General features: G+C 51.1%; 1 protein-coding gene across 7 annotated transcripts in view; it reads right to left on the bottom strand.

Annotated features, from left to right (window-relative positions):
* Agpat3 (1-acylglycerol-3-phosphate O-acyltransferase 3) overlaps positions 1 to 9,321 on the bottom strand; it is an 84,668-nt gene that overhangs the window by 74,729 nt on the left and 618 nt on the right. For 2 of the 7 annotated variants that reach the window (XM_055607033.1, XM_055607040.1), the window contains exon 2: positions 8,897 to 9,021. The exons of 2 other annotated variants lie outside the window; for them this stretch is intronic. The gene's annotated coding sequence lies outside the window, so the exon portion shown is untranslated. Of the gene's footprint in view, positions 1 to 8,896; positions 9,022 to 9,115; positions 9,312 to 9,321 lie in introns of those variants that run through there. 3 more of the 7 variants (XM_055607041.1, XM_055607034.1, XM_055607035.1) reach the window with 2 other exon arrangements.

Genomic DNA, 9,321 nt, shown 5'->3' on the forward strand with positions numbered 1-9,321 from the left:
GCTAGCTTCTTTAACTCTCCTGTCACTCCTCATTTAGGATAACATATAAACAGGTGACACAGCTTAAATGTGCAGCCAGCACTGAGGTCATGAGCTAAGTCTGCTGGTCCACCCAAAGCTGCTTGAGCACCCAGCCTTTGACGCCATGATCCTGCCAGTGTGTGAGCTCAGAGTGGAACCAAGCAGCACCCTTTTCCATATTTAGCGCATGTATGCGGGGTGCAAGCATGTGTGAGTGTATGCATGGGTGTGTGTGTGTGTGTGTGTGTGTGTGTGTGTGTGTGTGTGTGTGTAATACATATGCCACAGCACACATCATGGAGGCCAGAAGACACCTTTTGGGAGTCGGTTCTCTCCTTCCGCATGGGGGTCCTGGACACGAGACTCAGGTCACTGGGCTTGGTGGCAGACACCTTTACCCGATGAGCCTTCTCACTGGCCCCTCGCTCCTTTGCTTCGTGGCTATTGCCTTGACTTGTCCGCTGTGTGAACATGGTACTCCCTGTGCCATTCACAGGCTGCCTGAAACTGGGCAGTATGGCACCTTTACCGTGTTTTTCCTACAAACCTCGAAACAGTGTGGTGAGCACCAGAGTCTGTCTCTCTCGCCTGTTTCAAGCCCTGGTGCCCCTTTAGAGCCATTATTAAACAAAATAAGGTACTTGACAAAAAGCATCTTTGCATTATTTCTTTGCCACAGCAACAAAGAAGCCACCTACAGGAGGACAGACACTTGGCCCAAGGTTTCAGAGGACTCAGGCCCCATGGCTTGGCCCTGTGTCCTTAGGCAGTGTCATAGGCAGTTCCTCACTTCCTGGCAGACAGGAAGCAAAGAAAGAGGGGCACAAGAGGAGCCAGGGAAGATACAACCCAAGGGCAAGTCTCCAGGGACCTATTTCCTCTAACCAGGCAGCACCCTGCCTGTTGCCACCTCCCAGCGATGCCACAGTATTATAAAATCCATCTGGGGCTGATGCGCTGATTGCTCAGGATCAATTTGTCTTTGATAACCGCAGACAAAAAAAACACAGTGTTGGTGGGCTGGGCTTTCCTAACAGTGTAGGTGATTATTAATTCAATCAAGTGACAGTCAGAATTAGCTGTCACAACCATGACACCATGACAGTGACCATGGAAAGGGTCTCTCAGTAACTAACGAGGAGGTAGGACATACGGTGTGGATATGGTGAGACGGAACAGGAAGGTGTGGGATCCCATCGCAATATTCAGAACAATGCGCGACTTCAAACTGACCAATTGTTTATTTATGGGAGTGTCCAGATAATATCTTAGATTACAACTGACTATAGGTAGCCAAACCACAAAAGCACGCTTCTCGGTGTGTGTGTGTGCAAGCTACTCTTCTGTTTTCAATGGCAACAGGAATCTAGACAGTACTAGAGGGTTGACCTTAATAAACAGTTTTTGAACAGTTCAGCTTGTGCCTCCTAAAGGGAACACAGTAGGTTCACACGAGGCTGACCCAGCCTCCCCACAGTTTCTGCAAGTCCCAAGGGGGCTGTGCCAGGCACGGTGGCTGCACAGGCACACACTAGTATTCCCTTTGTCCCACAGCACAGTGAGCACACACCCCAGGTGGCCTTGGGCAGTCTAGTCATCCTGGTAGGGTTCGGCAGCCTCACCCCTGCTTTCATTTCTGCATCTCACAGAGGTGGGGCCTTTCATTTTGATCTCCTTAATTTCATTTCATTTTCTCTGCGCTTCTCACTCTCAGCTCCTCTGTTCTGAGAGCAGCAATGGGAAACTGGAAATTAAAAAGGGACATTTGAGTCAATAAATAGCACAGAGGGAAATTGGGATCACTCCCTAACTCAGGCACTAGACAAGCATGCCCACCACTGTCCATTCGGCACCATCCCAAGGCCCTGAGCCAGGCAGGAAGAAGCAAAAGCCAGTGTCATCCCAGGTGTCACAGATGTGTGCAGAAGATCCCCAATCAATGCGTATGAGGGATGGCCAGGTGGCCAGCCCATGACATCAATACCCAGCAGTCAATTGCACCTCAGTGTGATATCAGCAAGGGGCTAGTAATGTAAAGAGTACCTTTTTAAACCGCTGTTTTCCAAAACAACAAAGATAATAAGGGCACGTGGGAATAAGGGAACATGGCATGGACCATTACAGCCTTCATCAGAAAGATATTCTGCAGAGACTAAGGACGGAGACTGGAAAGTGGACGTAAAAGCTGCACAAGAACACGCAGAATGTGCTGTGCCTGGGCTCATGCATTGTATGGCTGTCAGCAGACACAGCCCAGAAAAGCAAGATGATAGCCGATTGAATTTAAAGTGCCTGCTCCTTAAAATAACATGGAGTAAAAAGATAAACTCAAGCAGGAAAGGGAGCAGTGAGCCAGGACAATGACAGGCATCCTGAGGATCCAAAAAGCACCCTGTAGAAGACCAGGTAGGAGTAATATGGAAGCAAAGGTCACACCAGCAGACAGCAAAGCAGGAGCAGAAAAGTCACGAGTAAGAGGAGAAAGCACGACCAGCCAAGGAGCACACAGTGGGAGCACGCACAGTGAACACCCCCAGGTGTGGAGGGGGGAGGTAGAGCACAGAGTGACCACATGTCAGGGGTGGGAGAGACACAGAGGGTGCCTACCAGGGGAACATCCAGGAGTTACACACAGGAACCTCCGATGCAGGGAGCCCATGGCACTAGCAAAGCTTTCTACAACATTCTACTTGCAAAGTCAACAGGCACCATGTGCCCAAGAGCACAGAGCCAGCCTTGAGCTCTCTGGCCCATCTGAGGCAATGACATTGGGTGCTGAAGGGCTGCACATATGTGCACATGACTTGTGTGTAGAGCTGGCTTAAGGGAAGGGTACCTCGCTGAGGGGCCCTGTCTGGTAAAACATCCTTTGAGACCACCCGATCTTTACATAGACCACAGACAGGGGAGTCACTGTTTCTCACTGGCATGCATGCTCTGCTCTCATCCTCTCTTCTCTAGCCCTCATAGGGAACCCTCTCCTGCTCTCAGTGGACACAGATGGTCACGAGGGACGCTCCTTTGGCTTGAGTCCGCACAGAAATGCTCAGGCTCCCTTACTGCTTCCCTCATGGTGTGTTCTAGAAGGATCACTCCGTCCATTTCACTGACTCAGTTTCTTTATCTCAAGAACGGAAGGCAGGAAGTTTGAGGCTCACCGGTGGATGCTGAGTGTGGACAATGGCATTGCTGATAGGGTATAGCCCACCCTAGAATAGAAACTTGGACCAAGGCCAGATTACAGGATTGTTCTTGGAACAACAAAAACTAGTAAGTTGGGTCCCAGACTCCCTGGCCATATTTAACTGAGGTCAGTAACTAGAAGTCAGGCACAGCGCCCCCTCTTGTATCTCACACCCACACCTCTCGCCTCCTTCCCCTGCAGACTGACCCTTGTTGGAATCTGCCTTAAAAATATCCACCCATGACTTTGCTCATCAAAAAGAAACACTCTACAGCCAAAAGTTCAGCAGCACGTGGACTACAGTGCAGTTGGGGCTCCAGGAAAATGAGCGCCCAGAAGCCAGGTTGTGGCCCCCAACCACTGGAGGACAGAGCCACAAACACAGCGCGGAGGGTGGCTGCCAGCTCTGACTCTCAGCTTCTCCAGTGTGCCTGCTCCTGGCTCCATGTCAGTACAGAACGGTGAGTCTTTCTCTGCATGGGCACTTTCTCTTCTAATGCCAGCTTCCTGCCACTGCACAGACCACACAGAGCTGCCGAGCCCTGTGAGGACACAGGGCTGCTCCTAAACCCCAAAGCTGCCTGTGTCGCTACGTCACATGATAACAACTGGGGATGGCTTCTGCCATGTCCTGTTTTGGTTTAGGTTTCTTTCTTTCTCTTCTTTCCTTCCTTCCTTCCTTCCTTCCTTCCTTCCTTCCTTCCTTCTTTCCTTCCATCCTTTTCTCTTGAATATCAAAAGTTATCATCATTCGGGAGGCAGAGGCAGGTGGATCTCTATGATTTTGAAGCCAGCCTGGTCTACATAGTGAGTTCCAGGAGAGCCAGGGTTATGCAAAGAGACCCTGTCTTAACAACAACAACAACAAAAGTTACTAAACTTGAGGCTGGAGAGATGAGTTAACAGCTCAGCAGTTAACTGAACTGGCTGCTCTTCCAGAGAACCTAGTCAGTTCCCAGAGTCCACATGGCAGCTCACACTGTCCTTATTCCAGTTCCAGTGGGTCCTATGCAATACTCTGATACCCTTGAGCACCAGCGTTCACATGGTACACAGACACGCATGCAGGCAAACACTCAAAACACATTAGGTTGCTAAACCTTGGCACTGGGGGTGTGGCTTGCTGGTGGAATGCTTGCCTAGCATTCATAAGTCAAGGGGATGTGCAGGCCTCCTGCGCAAGCATTTTCCCCAAAAAACGCCCAAGTTAGAAAAACAAAGTTAGTAAGCTTTCAACTTCGTCTCTTTAGTGGCTGGAGCTTTGCTACTCCGGCTTCTCTGTCATCTGCAGTGATGGATGAGACGGCATGTCCAGGGAGCTAACAGGTGAGGCAGGAGCCCCCTGCACTCAGCATGCAGCTCATGGGGGGGTGGGGTGGGGGGAGGGACAGGGGGACACTCACACAGAGCCTGTGTGCCATGGGCCCTCTGTATATCATGCTAGTTTGAGGCTCTGCACTAGGCCAAGCTGGGCCTCCCTCGGCTGAGATTCTTCCTAGTCAAGCCTGCCTCCTCCCTAGCCTCCTTTCACAGACCTGCCGGTGCTGCCACTCACTGTGTTTTCCCAGGCAGACCTCTTGTGCTCAGAACTTCACCCATGTAACTCTGGCTGGCGTGGTCTTCATTTACTGACCTGCCTTACTCTGGTGTAAATCTCGGCAATCTCACCACATTTTTTTGAGGTTATTCCGGCTGCTTCTTTCCCGTGTCTCTCTAGTAAAAGCATACTGGTTCACTTAGTCAATCACTCCCGTTTACACTGGGACAATGATCTAAGTCAGAAATCAATCGACAGGCAGCCTGACTGGATTGTCAGCACACGCTCTGTGTGTCGCCACACGCCTGTAATCCCAGCACTCGGGAGGCAGAGTCATGCGGATCTCAGTGAGTTCGAGGCCAGCCTGGTCTACAAAGGGAGTCTAGGATAGCCAAGGCTATGCAGAGAACCCTTGTCTAGAAAAACCAAAAAAAAGAGTATAGGCTTTCACACCAAGACAGAAGAAACACCAGTGAGCACACTTTCTCCGCAATTCAACACCACTCCTAGCACCCATCTGTGGCTTGCATGTCATGTGGTGATTTTGAGCCCAATACAGAAAGACAAGTGACATGGAGTCTTGACACAAATGTGTGTGTAAAGCTAATCACTTCATTTGTTTTAGAAATGTGAATTTTCATATTTCGGATGTTCTGAGCATTTGTCAGACAGAACAAAAGGGGCGGATTCGATGGTACCTACACTTGGGATCTAGATCTGCCAAGCCCAGGGCTGCCCACCCCATTCGTCCCTCTTCAGTGTCACTTTGAATGAGGTGTCTATAAATGAGGTGTATATAAAACGGGCACGGTGCTGCATTCTGTACTGCAAAGAGCTGAGTGAAGTATAACAGAAGGCAGGGGCTGGGGAAAGCCACACACCATGAGGACCACAGATCCCCAGCATCCATGTAAAGGGCGTAACAGCTCAGACCCATAATCCTGAGACTGGGAGGGAAACATCGGAGAGTACCTGGTGCCTGTTGGCCCACCAGCCAGCACAGCCAGATCAGCGAGCTTCAGGCTCAGCGAGAGGCCCTGTCCGAGAAAGGTGGACGAGGCTAGAGAGGCAGCTCAGTAGTTAAGAGTGCTGGCTGCTCTTACAGGAGACCTAAATTCAGTTCCCAGCAGACACGATGACTCACAACCACCTGCAGCTCCTGCTCCAAGGGAGAGGGCTGGCAACCTCTTCTAGCCTCCATGGGCACCCAAAGACATGTGGCACACATACATGGGGAGAGAGGGGAGAAGAAATCTATAAAAAAATATGTGGGGGCTGGAGAGATGCTTAAGCAGTTAAGAGCGAGCACTGGCTGCTCTTCTAGCGGTCCCTGGTTCAATTCCCAGCACCCACATGCTGGCTCACAACAATCTCTAACTTGTCTCAGGAGATCTAGCGCCCTCTTCTGGCCTCCTCCTACACCAGGACAGGTGTGCGGTGTCATTACATACATGCAGATAAAAACATGCATACATATAAAATAGCAGTGAGCCTTTCTAAAAAGTAATAGAGTGGAGAGCAACTGAGGGAGATAACCGACGCTGACCTCTGAACACATGTATCCATCCACATGCAAGCCTACGCAGGCACACATACGCAATAAGTAAACAAATTTGTTTTAAAACTAGGGGCGAATGTAATAGCAGCACATGCTACCGAATGTTCTAGTCAGCACATTGCTGGAGGAAGACCACCCCTGGCCAGCCAGCAGTGACAGGGAGGCAGAAGGCCAGAGCCGGAGCTCCAGGGCTGGGGAGAGGCTCTGCCCCGCAGGAGCTTTCGCCCACTACTCTATAGTCACTGTCACTGTCATTTATCACGGATCTCACCCCCATTTCCCAAAAGGAGCAGAGACCCTGCCCATCAATGATGCATGGCTCCTGGGTCACTGTTTCCCAAAAGGAGCAGAGACACTGCCCATCAATGATGCATGGCTCCTGGGTCACGGCGGGACAGGCCTTTGGGCCGCTGGCACCCTGCTCCCATTAAAAGCACCTAGCCTCGGCTTCTAGTCCGAAGTGACGCAAAGCACTCCAGCCAGGAGGGAGGCTTCTGCCTGTCACATCCTGAAAGATGGGCGTGTTCAGCCCTCCACTCATACTCACTGATATCTAAAGCATACCCCGTCTCTGTTTCTCCCATCAAGGTGGAGGAGAGAGGGGGCACTGCGCAAGGCATCCACTTACCCCAGTGGCCCCATCAGCCTGCCTCTCCATCCCTACAACTAAGCACAGACAGGCCCAGGTGTGCGCCCCTGGACTTTGCCTGACAAACAAGATCGGAACATGTCGGAATCTAAACAAGGCAGCAAGACTGTGCAAAGAGGAGCCCCTATTGCCGCTGCCTGAAACAAAGCACTGTGAGGTTAATAAGCTCAAATGAATCCTGCAGTTATGATGAGGCTGTTCTAGGAATGATGCAACGTTCGGCTATTCACTTTACAGCTTGGAAAATTACTTCCGATCCCAACATTCTTCCCTGAGCAACTGTTTTACAAAACTCAGCACAACCCCATAGCTGCAGAAACTTCTCAATGAGAGGACTAAGCAGCTACAGGGCTCATGTCAGAGAAGTCAACAGGATGGCTCTGGAGGAAGGTGGCCAGTCACGCCCAGAGACAAGCTGTTCCAACCTCACCAGCCACAGCATAAGACGGGAAGAATCAGAGAGTTGCACACAAGGCCGGCCCGGAGGGGAGAAGCTTGTGAGAGAAAGGAGAAGAGTGTGGGATAAGGGAGAGGAGCGTAGGGGAAGCAGACATTGCTTTGGCAAGAGAGGGAGTGGGGAATGCCCAGGCTCCAGCGCTGCATCTGAAAAGCTGTGCCATGGAGTCGCACTGCAGGACCGAGCAAAGCCACAAGTCAGAGAAAGGGGTACCAGCTCCATCTTGTGAGGGCTAAATGGGACTGGACCACAGAACCTGCATCAGCTTGTCAGGGGTGAGACTGAATCAATGCTTCCATTCTGAGCCCTGAAACAACTGTAAATTTCCATCTTTGCTTTTCCCCAGCTATAAAAAGATCTTGCTATGCCCTACCTGCCTCCAACTGGGCCAGAGACTTAAGTTTACAGACTTACTACCCTGATAGAGCTGAGAAGATGGGAGTCCCCTTGCTCTGAATTTAAATTCTGGCTGTGGCAATTTGTGACAGAATCCTGGACTAGCGGCTGGCCCTGCTGCTCAGACCCCAGAGCCTGTCAGCACAGGGGTCACAGCTACAAGCACCAGCAGGGAAGTAAACATGGACCCCTGTGGTGGACGCTCTTTTGTAACTTCCAAAGTAGAGCAGTAACCTTCTGCTCAGTTTCCCCAGTCCTCTGTAGTACACAGACACTTCCTTTCCCCGATGCTGGGCCTGTATCTGGAAGCAGAGACAGAGACCTCCCTTCAACTCCAGCATCCCTCCCATTGTCTTCCCTTCCTAGGAGACGCTGTGTAACCCACTTCCCACCCATTCCAGAGGCAACTTCCAAGACCTAGACCTCCTGCCATGAGGCTGTACAGATAAGCCCAGGTGGGGTCACACACAAGGCCTCCAGCAGGTCCCGGCTGAGCTAGGTCAGCCACCCAGCCGACATCCACCTGCTGAACCTAGCCATTCCAAGGAGCACACACCACCAAGAGCAAAGGTAGAGGAGAATGCCATCACATGTAACTGCCTTTGGAATAAACAATGTAATCACAGAACACAGGGCATGATGCTAGGAAACAGCCTTATAGACTAATTCCCAAAGTGAGAAGGGGTCCTGCTTGTCTAATAAGGGTAGAGGACAGTAAGGAAGTAATCAAATGAGACCAAGTGCACAACCCATGGATATCTCTTTGATGAGGCACAGTCCGTTTGCCAAATGTCATCCCAGCAGAAAGAGCTGCTCCCACTCAGTTCCAACAGCCACAAACCCAACACTCCCAACCGGCACCCTATGTGCAATCCCCAAAATCAGAGATCTTATCTCTGGACAAGTCATTCCAGTCTCAAATCCAAGCAGCCTTCTCGTTTCCCAGGAAAAAGAGCCCAGTCTCTTCAGCATTCTCTCAGAGAAGACTTTCCACACTGCTTTAAAAGTTAGGTCTGGAAGGCCATTTCTAAAAATGTCCCTGTGCCACTAATCTTCTCTCAAAGTTAAAAAGAAATCCTGCACAAATTTCCCACCTAGCTTAAGTGCTCACAATCCTCTTGACGAAGGTACCTGGGGTCAACTGCTCCAGTACTCCTGGTGGCCCACCGTGGACAGGTGTTTTCCTCCAGAGGCTCTGGTTACTGAATGACCCCAGCGCCTGAGTGAAACGTGGAAATTCACAGTCGGCCTTTGGTCTCAACGCCAAAGTCAAAAAAAAAAAAAAAAGAGAGAGAGAGAGAGAGCCCTCGCACCTTCCTCCAGGGCGTCCCACCTGCAGCCCTCCCTCCTGCGTTGAGCAAGCAAAAAGTGAAACTAGCCCATAGGGTCCCGCGGTCAGGCGTGGGGCTCCCCAGTGGGAGAAGCTAGGACCCGGGCAAGATCCCCCGGGGAGGGGCTGGAGGCCGCCCAGGCCCTCTCCCCGGGCCCGCACCCCATCTCTCCCGATCGCCCCTTTCCA

The sequence above is a fragment of the Psammomys obesus genome, unplaced genomic scaffold (genome assembly GCF_907164565.1).
Source record: "Psammomys obesus unplaced genomic scaffold, mPsaObe1.curated_primary_1811, whole genome shotgun sequence".
NCBI lineage: Eukaryota > Metazoa > Chordata > Mammalia > Rodentia > Muridae > Psammomys > Psammomys obesus.